The sequence below is a fragment of the Mustela lutreola genome, chromosome 11 (genome assembly GCF_030435805.1).
Source record: "Mustela lutreola isolate mMusLut2 chromosome 11, mMusLut2.pri, whole genome shotgun sequence".
Taxonomy (NCBI): Eukaryota; Metazoa; Chordata; class Mammalia; order Carnivora; family Mustelidae; genus Mustela; species Mustela lutreola.
In genome coordinates, this window is record NC_081300.1 from 21,066,589 (window position 1) to 21,090,562 (window position 23,974).

Sequence of the window (23,974 nt, forward strand, 5' to 3'; positions counted from 1 at the left end):
CCCCCTTAAGCCCCAATGTTGCATCACCACTTCCTCATATCAGGAAGATCATATGATAGTTGTCTTTCTCTGATTGACTTATTTCGCTAAGCATGATACGCTCTAGTTCCATCCACTTTGTCACAAATGGCAAGATTTCATTTCTTTTGATGGCTGCATAGTATTCCATTGTGTATATATACCACATCTTCTTTATCAATTCATCTGTTGATGGACATCTAGGTTCTAACCGTAGTTTGGCTATTGTGGACATTGCTGCTATAAACATTCGGGTGCACGTGCCCCTTCAGATCACTACGTTTGTATCTTTAGGGTAAATACCCAGTAGTGCTATTGCTGGGTCATAGGGTAGTTCTATTTTCAACATTTTGAGGAACCTCCATGTTGTTTTCCAGAGTGGTTGCACCAGCTTGCATTCCCACCAACAGTGTAGGAGGGTTCTCCTTTCTCCGCATCCTCGCCAGCATCTGTCATTTCCTGACTTGTTAATTTGAGCCATTCTGACTGGTGTGAGGTGATATCTCATTGTGTTTTTGATTTGTATTTCCCTGATGCCGAGTGATATGGAGCACTTTTTCATGTGTCTGTTGGCCATCGAGATGTCTTCTTTGCAGAAATGTCTGTTCATGTCCTCTGCCCATTTCTTGATTGGATTATTTGTTCTTTGGGTGTTGAGTTTGCTAAGTTCTTTATAGATTTTGGACACTAGCCCTTTCTCTGATATGTCGTTTGCAAATATCTTCTCCCATTCTGTCAGTTGTCTTTTGGTTTTGTTAATTGTTTCCTTTGCTGTGCAAAAGCTTTTGATCTTGATAAAATCCCAATAGTTCATTTTTGCCCTTGCTTCCCTTGCCTTTGGCGATGTTCCTAGGAAGATGTTGCTGTGGTTGAGTTGGAAGAGGTTGCTGCTTGTGTTCTCCTCAAGGATTTTGATGGAGTCCTTTCTCACACTGAGGTCCTTCATCCATTTTGAGTCTATTTTCGTGTGTGGTGTAAGGAAATGGTCCAATTTCATTTTTCTGCATGTGGCTGTCCAATTTTCCCAATACCATTTATTGAAGAGGCTGTCTTTTTTCCATTGGACATTCTTTCCTGCTTTGTTGAAGATTAGTTGACCATGGAGTTGAGGGTCTATTTCTGGGCTCTCTATTTTGTTCCATTGATCTATGTGTCTGTTTTCGTGCCAGTACCATGTTGTCTTATGATGACAGCTTTGTAATAGAGCTTGAAGTCTGGAATTGTGATGCCATCAACTTTGGCTTTCTTTTTCAATATTCCTTTGGCTCTTCGAGGTCTTTTCTGGTTCCATATAAATTTTAGAATTATTTGTTCCATTTCTTTGAAAAAGATGTATGGTACTTTGATAGGAATTGTATTAAATGTGTAGATTGCTTTAGGTAACATAGACATTTTCACAATATTTATTCTTCTAATCCAGGAGCATGGAACATTTTTCCATTTCTTTGTGTCTTCCTCAATTTCTTTCATGAGTACTTTATAGTTTTCTGAGTATAGATTCTTAGCTTCTTTGGTTAGGTTTATTCCTAGGTATCTTATGGTTTTGGGTGCAATTGTAAATGGGATTGATTCCTTAATTTCTCTTTCTCCTGTCTGGTTGTTGGTGTAGAGAAATGCAACTGATTTCTGTGCATTGATTTTATATCCTGACTTTACTGAATTCCTGTACAAGTTCTAGCAGTTTTGGAGTGGAGTCTTTTGGGTTTTCCACATATAGTATCATATCATCTGCGAAGAGTGATAATTTGACTTCTTTGCTGATTTGGATGCCTTTAATTTCCTTTTGTTGTCTGATTGCTGAGGCTAGGACTTCTAGTACTATGTTGAATAGCAGTGATGATAATGGACATCCCTGCCGTGCTCCTGAACTTAGCGGAAAAGCTTTCAGTTTTTCTCCATTGAGAATGAATGGCTTTGATAATATTAAGGTATGTGCCCTCTATCCCTACATTTTGAAGAGTTTTGATCAGGAAGGGATGCTGTACTTTGTCAAATGCTTCTTCAGCATCTATTGAGAGTATCATATGGTTCTTGTTCTTTCTTTGATTGATGTGTTGTATCACATTGACTGATTTGCAGATGTTGAACCAACCTTGCAGCCCTGGAATAAATCCCACTTGGTTGTGGTGAATAATCCTTTTAATGTACTGTTGAATCCTATTGGCTAGTATTTTGGTGAGAATTTTCGCATCTGTGTTCACCAAGGATATTGGTCTAGAGCTCTCTTTTTTGATGGGATCCTTGTCTGGTTTTGGGATCAAGGTGATGCTGGCCTCATAAAATGAGTTTGGAAGTTTTCCTTCCAATTCTATTTTTTGGAAGAGTTTCAGGAGAATAGGAATTAGTTATTCTTTAAATTTTTGGTAGAATTATTCCAGGAAGCCGTCTGGCCCTGGCCTTTTGTTTGTTTGGAGATTTTTAATGAGTGTTTCAATCTCCTTAGTGGTTATGGGTCTGTTCAGGCTTTCTATTTCTTCCTGGTTCAGTTGTGGTAGTTTATATGTTTCTAGGAATGCATCCATTTTTTCCAGATTGTCAAATTTGTTGGCATAGAGTTGCTCATAGTATGTTCTTATAATAGTTTGTATTTCTTTGGTGTTAGTTGTGATCTCTCCTCTTTCATTCATGATTTTATTTATTTGGGTCCTTTATCTTTTCTTCTTGATAAGTCTGGCCAGGGGGTTATCAGTTTTATTAATTCTTTCAAAGAAACAGCTCCTAGTTTCATTGATTTGTTCTATTGTTTTTTTGGTTTCTATTTCATTGATTTCTGCTCTGATCTTTATGATTTCTCTTCTCCTGCTGGGTTTAGGGTTTCTTTCTTGTTCTTTCTCCAGCTCCTTTAGGTGTAGGGTTAGGTTGTGTACCTGAGACCTTTCCTGTTTCTTGAGAAAGGCTTGTACCGCTATATATTTTCCTCTCAGGACTGCCTTTGTTGTGTCCCACAGATTTTGAACCATTGTGTTTTCATTATCATTTGTTTCCATGATTTTTTTCAATTATTCTTCAATTTCCTGGTTGACCCATTCATTCTTTAGAAGAATGCTGTTTAGTTTCCATGTATTTGGGTTCTTTCCAAACTTCCTTTTGTGGTTGAGTTCTAGCTTCAGAGCATTGTGATCTGAAAATATGCAGGGAATGAGCCCAATCTTTTGATACCAGTTGAGTCCTGATTTAGGACCGAGGATGTGATCTATTCTGGAGAATGTTCCATGTGCACTAGAGAAGAATGTGTATTCTGTTGCTTTGGGATGAAATGTTCTGAATATATCTGTGATGTCCATCTGGTCCAGTGTGTCGTTTAAGGCCTTTATTTCCTTGTTGATCTTTTGCTTGGATGATCTGTCCATTTCAGTGAGGGGCGTGTTAAAGTCCCCTACTATTATTGTATTATTGTTGATGTGTTTCTTTGATTTTGTTATTAATTGGTTTATATAGTTGGCTGCTCCCACGTTGGGGGCATAGACATTTAAAATTGTTAAATCTTCTTGTTGGACAGCCCCTTTGAGTATGATATAGTGTCCTTCCTCATCTCTTATTATAGTCTTTGGCTTAAAATCTAATTGATCTGATATAAGGATTGCCACTCCTGCTTTCTTCTGATGTCCATTAGCATGGTAAATTCTTTTCCACCCCCTCACTTTAAATCTGGAGGTGTCTTCGGGCTTAAAATGAGTTTCTTGGAGGCAACATATAGATGGGTTTTGTTTTTTTATCCATTCTGATACGCTGTGTCTTTTGACAGGGGCATTTAGCCCATTAACATTCAGGGTAACTATTGAGAGATATGAATTTAGTGCCATTGTATTGCCTGTAAGGTGACTGTTACTGTATATGGTCTCTGTTCCTTTCTGATCTACCACTTGCAGGCTCTCTCTTTGCTTAGAAGACCCCTTTCAATATTTCCTGTAGAGCTGGTTTGGTGTTTGCAAATTCTTTCAGTTTTTGTTTGTCCTGGAAGCTTTTAATCTCTCCTTCTATTTTCAATGATAGCCTAGCTGGCTATAGTATTCTTGGCTGCATGTTTTTCTCCTTTAGTGCTTTGAATATATCATGCCAGTTCTTTCTGGCCTGCCAGGTCTCTGTAGATAAGTCAGCTGCCAATATAATATTTTTACCATTGTATGTTACAGACTTCTTTTCGCGGGCTGCTTTCAGGATTTTCTCTTTGTCACTAAGGCTTGTAAATTTTGCTATTAGGTGACGGGGTGTGGGCATACTCTTATTGATTTTGAGGGGCGTTCTCTGAACCTTCTGAATTTTGATGCTTGTTCCCTTTGCCATATCGGGAAAATTCTCCCCAATAATTCTCTCCAGTATACCTTCTGCTCCCCTCTCTCTTTCTTCTTCTTCTGGAATCCCAATTATTCTAATGTTGTTTCGTCTTATGGTGTCATTTATCTCTCAAATTCTCCCCTCATGGTCCAGTAGCTGTTTGTCCCTCTTTTGCTCAGCTTCTTTATTCTCTATCATTTGGTCTTCTATATTACTAATTCTTTCTTCTGCCTCATTTATCCTAGCAGTGAGAGCCTCCATTTTTGATTGCATCTCATTAATAGCTTTTTTGATTTCAACTTGGTTAGATTTTAGTTCTTTTATTTCTCCAGAAAGGGCTTTTATATCTCCCAAGAGGGTTTCTCTAACATCTTCCATGCCTTTTTCGAGCCCGACTAGAACCTTGAGAATTGTCATTCTGAACTCTAGATCTGACACATTACCAATGTCTATATTGATTAGGTCCCTAGCCTTCGGTACTGCCTCTTGTTGTTGTTTTTTTTTTTTGTTTGTTTGTTTTTTCTGGTGAATTTTTTCGCCTTGTCATTTTGTCCAGATAAGAGTATATGAAGTAGCAAGTAAAATACTAAAAGGGTGGCAACAACCCCAGGAAAATATGCTTTAACCAAATCAGAAGAGATCCCAAGTCGTGAGGGCGGAGAAAAGGGATAAAAAGAGGTTCAGAAAAAAAGAAAGAAAGAAAAGGAAAAAAAAAAGGAAAGAAAGAAAAGAACTAAAAAAAGAAAACGAATAAAGAAAAGTATAAAAAAGAAAAAATATATATATTAGATAAACTAGTTAAAAAACGTTAAAAAAGAAAAGGGTAAAAGTTAAAAAAATTTTTTTTTCCAAGAAGAAGAGAAATAAAATGAAAATGAAAAAAAACATTAAATTAACTGCAAGACTAAAGAATCATAGGGAGAAAGCCATGAGTTCCGTGCTTTGTTTTCTACTCCTCTGGTATTCTGCTGCTCTCCTTGGTATTGAAACTGCACTCCTTGGTAGGTGAACTTGGGTCTTGGCTAGATTTCTTGTTGATCTTCTGGGGGAGGGGCCTGGTGTAGTGATTCTCAAGAGTCTTTGCCCCAGGCAGAATTGCACCGCCCTTACCAGGGGCCGAGCTGAGTAATCCGCTCAGGTTTGCTTTCAGGAGTTTTTTTTTTTTTTTTTAAATTTTTTATTTTTTATAAACATATATTTTTATCCCCACGGGTACAGGTCTGTGAATCACCAGGTTTACACACTTCACAGCACTCACCAAATCACATACCCTCCCCCATGTCCATAATCCCACCCCCTTCTCCCAAACCTCCTCCCCCCGGCAACCCTCAGTTTGTTTTGTGAGATTAAGAGTCACTTATGGTTTGTCTCCCTCCCAATCCCATCTTGTTTCATTTATTCTTCTTCTACCCACTTAAGCCTCCATGTTGCATCACCACTTCCACATATCAGGGAGATCATATGATAGTTGTCTTTCTCTGATTGACTTATTTTGCTAAGCATGATACGCTCTAGTTCCATCCATGTTGTTGCAAATGGCAAGATTTCATTTCTTTTGATGGCTGCATAATATTCCATTGTGTATATATACCACATCTTCTTTATCAATTCATCTGTTGATGGACATCTAGGTTCTTTCCATAGTTTGGCTATTGTGGACATTGCTGCTATAAACATTCGGGTGCACGTGCCCCTTTGGATCACTACATTTGTATCTTTAGGGTAAATACCCAATAGTGCAATTGCTGGGTCATAGGGCAGTTCTATTTTCAACATTTTGAGGAACCTCCATGCTGTTTTCCAGAGTGGCTGCACCAGCTTGCATTCCCACCAACAGTGTAGGAGGGTTCCCCTTTCTCCGCATCCTCGCCAGCATCTGTCATTTCCTGACTTGTTGATTTTAGCCATTCTGACTGGTGTGAGGTGATATCTCATTGTGGTTTTGATTTGTATTTCCCTGATGCCGAGTGATTTCATGTGTCTGTTGGCCATCTGGATGTCTTCTTTGCAGAAATGTCTGTTCATGTCCTCTGCCCATTTCTTGATTGGATTATTTGTTCTTTGGGTGTTGAGTTTGCTAAGTTCTTTATAGATTCTGGACACTAGTCCTTTATCTGATATGTCGTTTGCAAATATCTTCTCCCATTCTGTCAGTTGTCTTTTGATTTTGTTAACTGTTTCCTTTGCTGTGCAAAAGCTTTTGATCTTGATGAAATCCCAGTAGTTCATTTTTTCCCTTGCTTCCCTTGCCTTTTGCGTTGTTCCTAGGAAGATGTTGCTGCGGCAGAGGTCGAAGAGGTTGCTGCCCGTGTTCTCCTCAAGGATTTTGATGGATTCCTTTCGTACATTGAGGTCCTTCATCCATTTTGAGTCTATTTTCGTGTGTGGTGTAAGGAAATGGTCCAATTTCATTTTTCTGCATGTGGCTGTCCAATTTTCCCAGCACCATTTATTGAAAAGGCTGTCTTTTTTCCATTGGACATTCTTTCCTGCTTTGTCGAAGATTAGTTGACCATAGAGTTGAGGGTCTATTTCTGGGCTCTCTATTCTGTTCCATTGATTTATGTGTCTGTTTTTGTGCCAGTACCATGCTGTCTTGATGATGACAGCTTTGTAATAGAGCTTGAAGTCCGGAATTGTGATGCCACCAACGTTGGCTTTCTTTTTCAATATCCCTTTGGCTATTCGAGGTCTTTTCTGGTTCCATATAAATTTTAGCATTATTTGTTCCATTTCTTTGAAAAAGATGGATGGTACTTTGATAGGAATTGCATTAAATGTGTAGATTGCTTTAGGTAGCATAGACATTTTCACAATATTTATTCTTCCAATCCAGGAGCATGGAACATTTTTCCATTTCTTTGTGTCCTCCTCAATTTCTTTCATGAGTACTTTATAGTTTTCTGAGTATAGATTCTGTGTCTCTTTGGTTAGGCTTATTCCTAGGTATCTTATGGTATTGGATGCAATTGTAAATGGGATTGACTCCTTAATATCTCTTTCTTCTGTCTTGCTGTTTGTGTAGAGAAATGCAACTGATTTCTGTGCATTGATTTTATATCCTGACACTTTACTGAATTCCTGTATAAGTTCTAGCAGGTTTGGAGTGGAGTCTTTTGGGTTTTCCACATATAGTATCATATCATCTGTGAAGAGTGATAATTTGACTTCTTCTTTGCCGATTTGGATGCCTTTAATTTCCTTTTGTTGTCTGATTGCTGAGGCTAGCACCTCTAGTACGATGTTGAATAGCAGTGGTGATAATGGACATCCCTGCCGTGTTCCTGACCTTAGTGGAAAAGCTTTCAGTTTTTCTCCATTGAGAATGATATTTTCGGTGGGTTTTTCATAGATGGCTTTGATGATATTGAGGTATGTGCCCTCTATCCCTACACTTTGAAGAGTTTTGATCAGGAAGGGATGTTGTACTTTGTCAAATGCTTTTTCAGCATCTATTGAGAGTATCATATGGTTCTTGTTCTTTCTTTTATTGATGTGTTGTATCACATTGACTGATTTGCGGATGTTGAACCAACCTTGCAGCCCTGGAATAAATCCCACTTGGTCGTGGTGAATAATCTTTTTAATGTACTGTTGAATCCTGTTGGCTAGTATTTTGTTGAGTATTTTCGCATCTGTGTTCATCAAGGATATCGGTCTGTAGCTCTCTTTTTTGGTGGGATCCTTGTCTGGTTTTGGGATCAAGGTGATGCTGGCCTCATAAAATGAGTTTGGAAGTTTTCCTTCCATTTCTATTTTTTGGAACAGTTTCAGGAGAATAGGAATTATCTCTCAATAGTTACCCTGAATGTGAATGGGCTAAATGCCCCTGTAAAAAGACACAGGGTATCAGAATGGATAAAAAAACAAAACCCATCTATATGTTGCCTCCAAGAAACACATTTTAAGCCCGAAGACACCTCCAGATTTAAAGTGAGGGGGTGGAAAAGAATTTACCATGCTAATGGACATCAGAAGAAAGCAGGAGTGGCAATCCTTATATCAGATCAATTAGATTTTAAGCCAAAGACTATAATAAGAGATGAGGAAGGACACTATATCATACTCAAAGGGGCTGTCCAACAAGAAGATTTAACAATTTTAAATGTCTATGCCCCCAACGTGGGAGCAGCCAACTATATAAACCAATTAATAACAAAATCAAAGAAACACATCAACAATAATACAATAATAGTAGGGGACTTTAACACTCCCCTCACTGAAATGGACAGGTCATCCAAGCAAAAGATCAGCAAGGAAATAAAGGCCTTAAACGACACACTGGACCAGATGGACATCACAGATATATTCAGAATATTTCATCCCCAAGCAACAGAATACACATTCTTCTCTAGTGCACATGGAACATTCTCCAGAATAGATCACATCCTCGGTCCTAAATCAGGACTCAACTGGTATCAAAAGATTGGGCTCATTCCCTGCATATTTTCAGACCACAATGCTCGAAAGCTAGAACTCAACCACAAAAGGAAGTTTCGAAAGAACCCAAATACATGGAGATTAAACAGTATCCTTCTAAAGAATGAATGGGTCAACCGGGAAATTAAAGAAGATTTGAAAAAAATCATGGAAACAAATGATAATGAAAATACAACGGTTCAAAATCTGTGGGACACAACAAAGGCAGTCCTGAGAGGAAAATATATAGCGGTACAAGCCTTTCTCAAGAAACAAGAAAGGTCTCAGGTACACAACCTAACCCTACACCTAAAGGAGCTGGAGAAAGAACAAGAAAGAAACCCTAAGCCCAGCAGGAGAAGAGAAATCATAAAGATCAGAGCAGAAATCAATGAAATAGAAACCAAAAAAACAATAGAACAAATCAACGAAACTAGGAGCTGGTTCTTTGAAAGAATTAATAAAATTGATAAACCCCTGGCCAGACTTATCAAAAAGAAAAGAGAAAGGACCCAAATAAATCAAATCATGAATGAAAGAGGAGAGATCACAACTAACACCAAAGAAATACAAACTATTATAAGAACATACTATGAGCAACTCTATGCCAATAAATTTGACAATCTGGAAGAAATGGATGCATTCCTAGAAACATATAAACTACCACAACTGAACCAGGAAGAAATAGAAAGCCTGAACAGACCCATAACCAGTAAGGAGATTGAAACAGTCATTAAAAATCTCCAAACAAACAAAAGCCCAGGGCCAGACTGCTTCCCGGGGGCTTTCAGGAGCTTTTGTTCCCTGAGCACTTTCCATAGAATTCCGGAGGACGGGAATACAAATGGCGGCCTCCGGGTCTCCGCCTGTAGGAGCCGAGAGCCCAGGGCCCCACTCCTCAGTGCGCCCTCAGAGAACAGCGCCCAGTAACTCCCGTCTGCCTGATCTCCAGCCGCGCTCTGAGCTCACCGAGCCTGCGACTGATTCAAGGTAACCCCAAGCTGTGATCTTACTGTTGGCTCTGTCTCTGTGACCGGCTTCCCCGTTCTAATACCAGTAAGCTCTGCAACGCTCAGACACCCCCGATCCTTCTGTGACCCTGCAGGACCTGAGGCCACGCTGACCCTGTGTGGGCTTCGCCCCGGTTTAGCTTCTGGAGCGATGTCCCTCAGCGGAACAGACTTTTAAAAGTCCTGATTTTGTGCTCCGTTGCTCCGCCACTTGCAGGGAGCCGGCCCCTGCCCCCAGGGTCTATCTTCCCTTCACTTTGGATTCACCTCTCCTCCAGTCCTACCTTTCAGAAAGTGGTTGTTTTTCTGTTCCTAGAATTGCTGTTTTTCTTCTCTTTGATCTGCCGATGGATTTGTAGGTGTTTGCAATCTTTAGATAAGCTATCTAGCAGATCTCCTGCTAGCTGAAGTAGTCTCTTCCTGCTACTTCTACCCCATCTTGACTCCCTCCACTATTTTATTATTCTTAATGTACGTATTCATTTTTGTTAAAGTATCTCACTGTTTCACTCAATTGCTAATTTGTAATTCAGGTTTTGGTACACATGCAGAGATAATTCTGAAAGTCAAACTCATGCTTGTTCATATTGCTGAGAAATCAATCCTCTGGGTTTCAGATAGTTGCAAATCTTGAAAAAACAGAGAGAGCCAAGAACTGAATGGTGAAGATATAGGTATCTTTCATATGGAGTTTGAACATGTGATAGGGTTTAAGATTCAAGACAGTGCAATTTCCTACCGTTTGTTGGTGGCAATTATTGGAATACATAGCCAAAATTGGGTTTCCAGTGACTTAATGACCATCCATGGCACCTCAGGAAGTCATTTCCGGAAATAGGTTGAATGGAGTCACTTGAGAGAACAAGTGAGATGAATGAGAAGGCATGACAGAGAATAAAGCCATGAGTGGAGGCAAATGTAGATATTAATGCCACATACCTGTTTTAGAAAGCAGGGCTAGAAGAGAGGTTGGGAGACAGCCTTTAATCTAAGGTCCAGATAGTGAAATTTGCTCTCAGAAAGAATGTGGTCCCAGAAGTGAGGTTGCCAAAGTGAAATTAAATAGTTCAGACTACCTTTCAAAGCAAATTTATCAGGACCCCTTCACACTCAGCCATGTACATAGGGAAATGCCACATGCAGTGACAAGCTACTAATGTCCTTCTAGATAACCCAAAAGTTTCAGGTAATTTGTAGGTAGTGAAATTTAGTGAATAAAATTCTATTCTTCCTGAATTCACTATCACTGCAAGGTCAAAGCTGGCTATGAGTGAAAAATGGCATGATCTCATTCAACTTAAGAGTCAACTTTCTTTCCAATATAAAAGATAGGTAATATCAACATATAATTCATGTTATTGCATTAAAGTGGATAAATGTTATTACAGGGCAATTAAGCAGTTTGCTTATTTGATGTAGTCTACTTGTTCTGTCTTCTAAGTTTCAACACCCTATCTTTATATGGGTTTCTACTGCACAGTTCAACAAGGGAGTTTCAGGGGAATATGAGGAAGTAATAGGATAAAGCAATGGATTCTTTCTGTGGGTCAAAGTGGCAAGAAGTTTGTAATTTCCCATGAGAACTATGAAGTTTCTTATGAAGACCAAAGAGTTCCCAAACACCGGTTTACTTAAGAAAATCAAAATGGGCATCTAATAAGGAAACAGCACATAAAATTTGGGCATCCTTACATTTTAAACAAAATATTGTATCTGTGTGTGTTTTTATTCTTTGGATTCCCAAACTATCAAAGAGGATTGGAGTATAGTCAGCACAGCCATAGGAAGGAGAAATGTCAGACCAATCTAATTTTCTTTTATGATGGAGTGACCAGCTTTGTAGATGGAAAAAGCAATAGGTATAATATATCTTTCCTTCAGGAAGGCTTTGACTTTGCTCCCCAAGATATGCTCATAAACAAGCCAGAAAAAATACTGTTGTTTATTTATGTCAGATGTCAGATGTTTAGAGGTCCAAGAGACTACTTATCTATGATTCAGAGTCAATATACCAGAGCCCCTTGAGAAGCTCTCTGGGTGTAGCTAAAGTTAAAATGTAGAACAGCGTCACATAATATTCCCTTAGAATTTAGGATAATTTGCTGATGACTCAGCAAAATGATTGACCTAAAACTCAATTGATGAAGTTGAGTAGGAAGGAGACAGTTATTTTTGGAATAATAGTTTTACAAAGTTACAGGGCAACAGTTTTTTTAGGGAGGAAAATAGAGAGGAATCTAGATTACCCTAATGAGTTGAATTGTGTTACCCAAGAAGATGAGCTTCTGTCCTAAACCTCAGTATCTGGGAATATGATCTTATTTAGAGATAGTCTTTGCAGATGCAATCAAGTTAAGATCATATCATGAGAGTGGGCCTTAATCCAATAGGAGTATTGTCTTTATAAGAAGAAAAAAATGTCCTGTGAAGGCAGAGACCCACAAGGGAAATGCCATATATGGACAGAGAGAGAGATTGGAGTGAGGCCAAGGAATGTCAAGGACATTCCAGAAATTAAGAGAAGCAAGGAAGGATTCTACCAAAAGTCTCAGAGGAAATATGACCCTGTTATCACCTTGATTTCAGACTTCTGGGCTCCAGAACTGTCGAAAAACAATTCTCATGTTTTTGTTTTGTTGTGATTTGTTTTTTTAATTCTCGTGTTTTAACTGACCAAGCTTGTGGTACTTTGTATAACAGTCCTGAGAAATGAATAAAATGACCAACTGCTGGTGTTCCACCAAAGGAAGTTGTGAATATGAGGATATAGAGAACCGATTAGACCACAGGACTCTAGGAATTATCTAGGAATAGTTACTAGCTATGACAATGGGTATATGATTTCTATCACTGGGGGCTTAGCTTCCTAAACTTTATAAAGGAGAGATGCTGTGTACAATGGAATTAGATAAGACTTTCCTGAATAGTATTCTGTTATACACATCTTACCCTGGGTGGGGAAAGAGGTTACTTTTATAAATTTCTGCACAGTAATTTCGGGATTTCATAGACCTCTTGCAGCCCAGCACATGGCGCTCAGTTTAGCTCCCTGCCTTTCTAAAAACAATCCACTTGAAGATGATAATTCTTCATTGCCTTATCAAGGCAATAGGGCATTTTCAATCAACTAGCTATCTAAAGGGGAGAAACAAGGTCCTTAAAGTATTCAATCTTCTGCCCTCCGCCATCCATCTTCCCACTTCTTTTCCAAGTACCTGCACCATGTCCATCTCCTCCACAAAGTTTCTACATTCCTTCTTTGCCCTCTGACCAATATCCATCATCTGAGCTTCATGGCATAACACTTGATCACTTGTATATTCATGATTGATTAATGTTTTCCATGCCTTTTCAAATAGATTATAAAATAGTGCTGGTATGGAGGATTAAAACAACAACAACAACAACAATAACAAAGGAAAGTATCCTCACTACCCATAGCCATTCACCATGGGAACCACAGTGAAGATTTTAATTCCAGCCTCGGTGTTCCTAAAAGACACCCCTGGCAGTGGGTGATGAATCAAGTCAAGTGTAGTGAGAGAGATGGAGAAAAGAAAGGAGAAGAAAGAGAAGAGGAAGCTTGTATATTGTGATGAGTTGTTATCCGTAACCTTCAAAACCAGTAAGAGGACATGCGGTAAAATTTTATTTGGGAAGTACAAAGGTTATAAATATCAGCCTCACCATTGTTGGCTTAACATTTTTAAGTAGAATTCTGGATGGACGTCACACCTGAGCTTTAACCACAGGCTTGATCACTATCAGTGTGGACAAGAAGGGCACAGGCTTCACCCCTGAAGTCCTTCCAAACCAGCACTGCCTGAGAAAAATCATTACGCCCTCAAAAGTCACAAAGCCAAAACAAAAGTCTCAAAGATTGAGCAGATAATTCCATGGAGGCCTATTTCAAGCACCTTCCTCAGTTACAGTCAATTTCCTTCCACATGATGTTTATTCCGTTGTCAGATATTTATAGTCCTAATACCAAAAGTCCATTGAACATCAACCACTGATATAGTAACATAAAGCAGATTTATATATTCAGCTTGTCTAATACCCCATTGGGAAGAGAAGGCATTGCTCAACCTAATAGCCTCCTTTCTTAAGAGATACTCATTTTAAAATGTTGTCTTATAAATACAAGATGGGTTGAGACTTGTGTGCTCTAAATATTTTAAGGGATTTATGTTTGCATTAACTGTCCTTTTAATCAAACTTCAATACATTGCTGGCACTGCAGAGGTTTCAGGGAGAAAAATACTACTTGCTTTTTCAAAGTTAAAAGTTTCCTAGTAAAAAGGAAATCCAAAAAGTTCTTAAAAGAAGATATAAGGAATATACTGTCAGACTCATTATTATTTAGAGAAAATATTCCTACATAAATCATAATTGGGGATTTTAAAAAACTCCAAACTTTTCTACTCTTTTCTTCTCGAGCAATACCTTATGAAAATGCTCTAGACTTGTATGTCCGCATTTTTGTGGTGTTAAAAATACGGAATATCTCTATCTACTCAGTCTCTATATGCATGAATTCCTTTTTAATTTAACATATTTCAGTTTCTAAAATATCAGCATGTCTTTAAGACTGTGTCTTCAATGACTAGAAGATCTGGAATTCATTGAAGTTGGACCTTGCTCCATTAACTATTTCCTTCTTATAGAACCATGCCTTCTTACTATTCGGTGTACTTTCCCCTCAACCTAGAAACTCACTCTTCTGTTTCCCCCTAAAATATAATCCTCAATCCTGAACCATTTCCTCTTTCACTTCACCTCCAAACTTTTTGAAGAAATGACTTAAACATTTCCTACTTTCTCAGCATTCTTGCTCCCTTCAACTTAAACAATACAACCCCACTAGTCCCCAGACACTGCCTGAAACAACTCTCCCTCAGGTCCTTAGTGACAAAATGTGTTAATGGCTTTTCATAAATTTTCTTAGTGGTCTTTGTCAAATCATTGAGTCATGGATAAGAAAATTTGGAAGAACAATCATCAAATTGGTATTCTTTTATGTAGTATTTTCAAAAGTTCTTAAGTGGTGAAACTTTCTTAGACAAAATGTTATTCAGAAGCCCAATATAGGTGGGTGTGGTATTCATTTGGCTGAGTCAATATGGGGTTTAGCTACATGGTATTAATTAGAAATAAAATTTAGATGTCAGTTTTGGGGAATAATTGACAAAAAGTAAGATTGTTAAAGTGTATAGCATGATGATTTGATAAATGTATATATGTATTTTGAAGGATTCCCCAATCTAGTTAATTAATACATCTATCACTTATTTTTTTCCTCCTCCTCCTCCTCTTCCTCTTCCTCCTCCTCCTCCTTCTTCCCTCTTCATCCTTCTTCTTGTTGTCATAGTCCTCCTCTTTCTGTTTCTTTTTCTTTGGTGAAAACATTTGAGTTCTAATCTCTTAGAAAGTTTCAACTATACAATAGAATGTTATTAACTATAGTAATTGGATTATACCTTAGATCCTCAGAACTTTTATCTTATAATGAACCTTTGTACCCTTTTATCAACCCCTCCCTATTTTCCCCATACTCCAGCCTCTGGCAACTGCTTTTGTACTCTCTGTTTCTTTGAGTTCTACTTTTCTTTTTAAATTCCACATATAAATGATAAATACAGTATCTGACTTTCTCTGTGTGCTTATTTCACTTAGTATGATGCCATTCAGGTTTATCCATGTTGTAACAAACAACAGGATTTCTTTCTTTTTAAGGCTGAATAAGATTCCATTAGATAGGTAGATGATAGATCGATCGATCAATCACATTTTCTTGGCCCATTCATCCATTGATGGACAGTTAGGCCATTTCTATACCTTGGCTATTGTAAATAATGCTGCAATGAACAAGGGAGTGCAGATACATCTAGGAGATCCACTTTTTTTTTTATTAAGATTTTATTTATTGATTTGTCAGAGAGAGAGAGAGAGCACAAGCAGAGGGAGCAGAAGGCAGAGGGAGAGAGAGAAGCAGATCCCCCCCTGAGCAAGGAGGCTAATGAAGCCCTTAATCCCAGGATCCTGGAATCATGACCTGAGCTGAAGGCAGATGCTTAACTGACTGAGCCACCTGGAAGTCCCAGAGATACACTTTCTCTACATATGTACCCCAAAGTGGAATTGTTGGGTCATATGGTACTTTTATTTTTAATTCATTGAGGAAACTCCATATAATTTTCCATAGTGGCTATACACAGTTCACTTTTCCACCAAGTGCACAAGGACTTTTTTCCCCTCTACATTCTCCCAAGATTTCTTATCTCTTGTCTTTAGATAATAGCCTTCCTAACACGTGTAAAGTGATATCTCATTGTGGTTTTGATTTGCATTTTCCTGGTGATTAGTGATTAGTGATACACCTTCTCATGTGTATGTTGGCCATTTTGGAAAAATGTTTATTCAGGTCCTTTGTCCATTATTTAATTGGGCTATTTTTGGCTTTGCTATTGAATTGTATGAATTCTTTTTGTATTTTAGATATGAACCTCTTATTGGATATATGGTTTACAAATATTTGCTCTCATTCCATAGGATACCTTTTCACTTGTTGATAACTTCCTTTGCTGAGCAGAAGATGTTTTGTTTAATGTTGTCTTACCTTTTAAAACCTTTGCTTTGTTGCCTTTGCTTTTGGTGTCAAAACCAGAAGTTCATTACCAAGATTGATGTCAAGGAACTTACTGCTTATATTTTCTTCTAGGAACTTTACAGTTCCATGTTCTAAATTTAAGCCCTCAATCCATTTTGAATTGATTTTTGTGTAAAATAGGAATCCAGTCTTATTCTTTTGCATATGGCAGTTCAGTTTTCCCAAAACCATTTATTAAAGAGAACAATTTATTATTATCTACAATATCTATTATCCACTCCCCTCCTCTTTCCATTTTGTGATATCAGATACTGAATGGAAGAGTGGTAAGAACATTTAAAATATTCAGATGCTTTCTCCATAAACTGGTGACACCTGGTTCCTGAGCTACTGAAAGTTTCTGAGTAGATTTGAAAGGTTGAAAATGGTGTTGTGTTTATTAGATTATTGAAGGGGTAAACTCTAGGCTACTTATCTGAAAATAAGTAGTTTCTGAGACTTGTAAGGTAAAGAGGTATAACTTGACATTTTTTGCTGTAAGAGAAGAGAAAATAATGATTTTCAAGGCTTCGGTCAGTGACAAAAGCCTTGTGACCACAATAAACTACAGTGCCTGAATTGAAAATTTTTATAGAGTATCTTAATAATTTAGAACTAGTTTTTGATGTATATATGAAGGAGAGAGACTAGACAGTTTACAATATGAAAGCAATAAGATTCAAATTAAATGAAAGAACACAAAATAAAACATTTCTTAAAAACCCCCATTATACTTGTTTATAAAATTATACATCCCTAACTGTATATAAGAAAACAGTTCATAAAAATAATAAGGTACACCATTAAAATTGACTTAATTCAGCATTCTCTTTAGGAATAATAAATATTAAATGTTGAGTAGCTCATGAAATTTTAAATACAACTTCAGAAAGGTTTAATTCCGTTAAAAAACTGTAAAACCAACAAACAGAAATACTTCTTTTATTTTTTTTAAATTAACATATATACTTGCTTCAAGGGTACAGGTCTGTGAATCATCAGGCTTACACATTTCACAACACTCAGCATAGCACATACCCTCCCCAATGTCTATAACCCAGCCACCCTATCCCTTCCCCCCAACTCCTGCATCCCTCATTTGTTTCCTGAGATTAAGAGTCTCTTATGGTTTGTCTCCCTCCCCAGTCCCATCTTGTTTCATTTATTCCCTCTCTGCCTCCCACAATGCCCCACCCTGCCTCTCAAATTCCTCATGTCAAAGACATCATATGATAATTGCCTTTCTCTGATTTACTTATTTCACTTAGCATAATATCCTCTAGTTCCATTCATGCCATTGCAAATGGCAAGATTTCCTTTTTTGATAGCTGCATAGTATTCCACTATATATATATATACCACTTCTTCTTTATCCATTCTTCTGTTGGTGGACTTCTAGGTTCTTTCTGTAGTTTGGCTATTGTGGACATTGCTACTATAAACATTTGGGTGCATGTGCCCCTTTGGGGGCAGTAGTGTTATTGCTGGATTATAGGGTAGCTCTATTTTCAACTCCTCCATATTGTTTTCCAGACTGGCTGCATGAGCTTGCATTCCCACCAACAGTGTAGGAGTGTTCCCCTTTCTCCACATACTGCCAACATCTTTCCTTTCCTGACTTATAATTTTTGTCATTCTGACTGGTGTGAGGTGATATCTCACTGTGGTTTTGATTTGTATTTCCTTGATGCCAAGTGGTATCAAGTACTTTTTCATTTGGATGTCTTCCTTGCAGAAATGTCTATTCATTTCTTCTGCCTATTTCTTGATTAGATTATTTGTTCTTTGTGTGTTGAGTTTGGTAAGTTCTTTATAGATTTTGGATACTAGCCCTTTATCTGATATGTCTTTTGTGAATATCTTCTCCCATTCTGTCAGTTGTCTTTTGGTTTTGTTGATTGTCTCCTTTGCTGTCCAAAAGCCTTTGATCTTGGTGAAATATCAATAGTTCACTTTTGTCCTTGCTACCCTTGCCTTTGGCAATGTTTCTAAGGAGAAGTTGCCACGGCTGAGGTTGAGGAGGTTGCTGCCTATATTCTCCTCAAGGGTTTTGATGGATTCCTGTATCACATTGAGGTCTTTCATCCATTTGGAGTCTATTTTTGTGTGTGGTGTAAGGAAATGGTCCAGTTTCATTCTTCTGCATGTGGCTGTCCAATTTTCCCAACACCATTTGTTGAAGAGACTGTCTTTTTTCCACTGGACATTCTTTCCTGCTTCATTGAAGATTAGTTGACCATAGAGTTGAGGGTCCGTTTCTGGGCTCTCTATTCTGTTCCATTGATCTACGTGTCTCTGTTTGTGCCAGTACCAAACTGTCTTGATGATTACACCTTTGTAATAGAGCTTGAAGTCTGGAATTGTGATGCTGCCAGATATGGTTTTCTTTTTTAACCTTCCTCTGGCTATTTGGGGTCTTTTCTGGTTCCATATAAATTTTAGAATTATTTGTTCCATTTCATTGAAAAAAAATTATGGTACTTTAATAGGGATTGAATTAAATGTGTAGATTGCTTTAGGTAGCATAGATATTTTCATAATACTTTTTCTTTCAATCCATGAGCATGGAATCTTTTTCCATTTCTTTGTATCTGCCTCCATTTCTTTCATGAATACTTTATAGTTTTCTGAGTACAGATTCCTTGCCTCTTTGGTTAGATTTATTCCTAGGTATCTTATGGGTTTTGGGTGCAATTATAAATGGGATCGACTCCTTAATTTCTCTTTCTTTTGTCTTGCTGTTGGTGTATAGAAATGTAACTGATCTCTGTGCATTGATTTTATATCCTGACACTTGACTGAATTCCTGTATGAGTTCTAGGAGTTTTAGAGTGGAGTCTTTTGGGTTTTCCACATAAAGTATCATATCATCTACAAAGATTAAGAGTTTGACTTCTTCTTTGCCAATTCAGATGACTTTATTTCTTTTTGTTGTCTGAATGCTGAAGCTAGAACTTCTGGTACTATGTTGAATAGAAGTGGTGATAGTGGACAGCCCTGCTGTGTTCCTGACCTTAGGAAAAAACTCTCAGTTTTCCCCACTGAGGATGATATTCACTGTGGGTTTTTTAATAGATGGCTTTTATGATATTGAGGTATGTACCCTCTATCCCAACATTGTAAAGAGTTTTGATCAAGAAAGGATATTGTACTTTGTCAAATGCTTTTTCAGCATCTTTTGAGAGTATCGTAAGGTTCTTGTTCTTTCTTTTAGTAATGTATGGTATCATCTTGATTGATTTGTGGATATTGAATCAAACTTGCAGCCCAGGAACAAATCTCACTTGGTCATGGTGAGTAATTCTTTAAATGTGATGTTGGATACAATTGGCTAGTATTTTGGTGAGAATTTTCTCATCTGTGTTCATCAAGGATATTGGTCTGTAATTCTCCTTTTTGATGGGATCTTTGTCTGGTTTGGGGATAAGTGTAATGGTGGCCTCATAAAGAGAGTTTGGAGGTTTTTCTTCCATTTCTATGTTTTGGAACAGTTTCAGGAGAATAGGTATTAATTCTTCTTTAAATGTTTGGTAGAATTCCCCTGGGAAGCTATCTGGCCCTGGGCTTTTCTTTGTTGGGAGATTTTTGATGACTGCTTCAATCTCCTTAAGGTTATGGGTTTGTTCAGGTTTTCTATTTCTTCCTGGTTCAGTTTTGGTAGTTTATATGTCTCTAGGAATGCCTCCATTTCTTCCAGATTGTAAAGTTTGCTGGTGTATACTTGTTCATAATATGTTCTTATAATTGTTTGTATTTCTTTGGTGCTGGATCTCTTCTCTTTCAATCATGATTTTATTTATTTGGGTCCTTTCTCTTTTCTTTTTGATAAGTCTGACCAGGGGTTTATCAGTCTTATTAATTCTTTCAAAGAACCAGCTTCTAGTTTCATTGATCTGTTCTACTGGATTTTTGTTTGTTTGGTTAGTTGGTTGGTTTTTTTTTTTCCCTATTTCATTGATTTCTGCTCTTATCTTTATTATTTCTCTTCTCCTGCTAGTTTAGGCTTTCTTTGCTGTTCTATCTCCAGCTCCTTTAGTTGTAGGGTTGGGTTGTGTACTTGAGACCTTTTTTGTTTCTTGAGAAAGGCTTGTGTTGCTATATACTTTCCTCTCAGGACCACCTTTGCTGTGTCCCAAAGATTTTGGACCATTGTGCTTTCATTTTTATTTGTTTCCATGATTTTTTAAAATTCTTCTTTAATTTCCTGGTTGACCCATTCATTCTTTAGTAGAATGCTCTTTAGCCTCCATGTATTTGAGTTCTTTCCACCTTTCCTTTTGTGTTGTAATTTCAAAACATTGTGATCTAAAAATATGCAGGGAATGATCCCAGTCTTTTGGTACCAGTTGAGACCTGATTTGTGACCTAGGATATGGTCCATTCTGGAGAACGTTCCTTAAGCACTAGGGAAGAATGTATATTCTGTTGCTTTGGGATGGAATGTTCTGAATATATCTGTGATGTCCATCTGGTCCAGTGTGTCATTTAAAGCCCTATTTCCTTGTTGATGTTTTTCTTAGATGATCTGTCCATTTCAGTGAGGGGAGTGTTAAATCATGGACATTTTCTTACACAAAAAAATGTCAAAACTTGTATTTCACAAATATGAGTTCTGTGTTTTCACAGATTCTGTATTTGCCTATTTGGCAGCCAATCATTATAGAGCCAATATAAGCATACCTCAGAGGTAATGGAGGTTCAGTTCCAGATAACTGCAATAAAGCAAATATTTCAATAAAGTGAGTCAAATGAATATTTTGGTTTTCCAGTGCATATAAAAGTTATGTTTACACTATAGTATTGTCTCTTGAGTGTGTGATATCATTATGTCTAAAATAAAGTGTACAATACTTTAAATGTAATATAAAGATAACTTATTGCTAAAAAAAAATGCTAGCCATCATCTGGGCTTTCAGTGAGACATGAGACATGTCACAGACCATCAGAGCAAGCATAATAGTAATGAAAAGTTTTAAATATTGTGAGAATTACCAAAAAGTGACACAGAGACACAAAGTGAGCAAATGATGTTGGAAAAATACCAATGCTTGCTAGATGTCGGGTTGCCACAAAGCCTCAATTTGTAAAAAATGTGATACCTGAAAAGCACAATAAGGCAAAGTGCACTAAATGAGTTGTGTCTTATTATGGTAATTATACTCCATTATTTTCTGTTCTCTTGCTCTGACATTTGAGAGACTTACAAACCCAAAGACAGACTGCTCCTCCTAGAGCCAGCTTTTTCCTAAAAATGATAATAATAACCAGCCAATCCTCAGCCTATAAACCCAACTACCTCTTTACCTAACTCTCATACATGAAGCCAATATTTCTATTGTCTTAAACCATCCAAGGGCCAGGTATCAGGCAACTGGAGACCATCCCATAGCCCAAAGCCTTCCAGTATTTCAAACAAGCTAATCCTAAACTGCTCACTCTGCCTTTTCTTTCCTTTCAGAAACTCCCAGTAAAGGCTCTGGCTGAGACTTTCTTCTTGCTCCTTTCTGCTTCCTGACCAACACTGCTGCTTTCCCCTATGACCGTGCATGATATGAAGGGACCTCATCTCTGGGACCTGTGAGTATAATCAAATTCTTTACCATAATCCAACATTTACATTCTTAGAACACTCCGTTAACATAAAGACAAATGTATTGTCCTTTTACATTTAAAAATTAACCAAAAAGCTCATTTTTTCCTTCTTTTTTTTTTTTTAAATTTTTTTTTTAAAATTTGATAGAGAGAAATCACAAGTAGATGGAGAGGCAGGCAGAGAGAGAGAGGGAAGCAGGCTCCCTGCTGAGCAGAGAGCCCGATGCGGGACTCGATCCCAGGACCCTGAGATCATGACCTGAGCCAAAGGCAGCGGCTTAACCCACTGAGCCACCCAGGCGCCCCTCATTTTTTCCTTCTGACTTCAAAAGAAATCAAAATATTTTTATAGGGCCCTAAAATTATCATTGGCCCTTGACATAAGATCTACTCTGCCTGGTAGAGAAGTTAGCCCTACAGCCAGGGACTGCTTGTCCTGATAGACACCTGTGTAAAATCCTGAGAAACTTCGTTATAAACAGACAATGGCCATCTCATATATAATTAGTTGAACAATGACTTACAACCTCCCAAGGCGCCAGTCACAACTTCTTCAGCAATTGGTCCCAAATAGTTATGAGTTGGTCAATGACTGTGAGCTTCTCGGTCTCTCATCCTTGCTTCCAATTCAGAACTAACCAGAAATAGTTAAATATGCTCCCCAAATCTGAATCACATGAGATATTCTCCTTCTTGTTAGCATATTTTCAGTGGCTCCATTGATGCTGTACCAGTGGCCTCAATCAGAGCATTCCAACAAATATTCTTTCTGTCCACTACAATGTTTTCTCACTGCTTTGCCTGCCTTTCAGTTTCTGCCAAACACAAATGGTGGTAACTGACTCTCTTGCTAGAGCAGGCTCTGAATAAAAAGCCTCTATTTGTTCTCATTTGGGTACTCTTTGCTTATTTTAACATATCCTGTTTCCCTTGCAGTTTTTAGTTAAGTTGCTTACTTCTCACTAAAAGCCATCTGTCCTGTACATCTTCTAAGAAAAAGGTTAATTGTGCTTTCCAAGATAACAAGCAGATAATTTGATGAGTTGACCTATGCACATATGAAGACAGAAGACTTAGAGATGCCTTTGCTACTTATATTGAAACCTTATATTTCTTATATAAGAATTACATTTTCTTATAGTGAAACCAGAAAACTCTTGAATCTCAATTTCTTAAGGATTTTCTTTATCCCAAAGAAATATTAATAAAATGCTAAATAGAATTAAATATATACCAGCACAAGCACAAACAACACCTGGAATCACATTAGAAATGCAAGTTTCTGGGCCTCACCTCAGACCTATTTCAAGTAATCTTGCTGTATTTTGAAGTTTGAGAACCATTGGTTTAAACCATGCTATCTTGGACAAGCCCTTGAAATTCTCTAAACATTACTTTCTTCACATATAAAATGTAGTTATGGTTTCTTTTTTCCAATTTTAAAGGATTATTGTGAGGATCAAGCTTTTGATGTAGTTGAGAACTTAATGTTTTCAAGATGCTTTCTCTGAAGAAAGGAAAAGATGAAGTCTTCTGGGTAATTCTTAAAAAGTCTTTAAGAGAGGATTTGGTTTTTACTTTAGACAAGCAATTGAGGAAAGGCAAGAATTATATAAGTTAAGAAAAAGGGAAATGAAATTTTAGGCCAGGAGAAAAGAGATTGTCACTTACAATACTTCTTTCACAGCCTTCCTTAATACTGGTTCTGGCCTACATTTGACAATGAACCTGAGTTTAGTCCCAGGAGCTATAGGTGGATGAGTCTTTTATAGATAACACTTATTAGGTCAGCCACTTCAAAGAACATGTTCGTTATCCTGTTTTCTTTCTCCTTTATTTTTTAGTTTTCTTTCTCCTTTATTTTTAATTAATGTACAATGCATTATTTGTTTCAGGGGTACAGATGTGTCATTCATCAGTCTTACATAATTCACAGCACTCATCATAGCACATACCCTCCCCAATATCCATCACCCAGCTTCCCCATCCCTCCCACCTCCATCCACTCCAG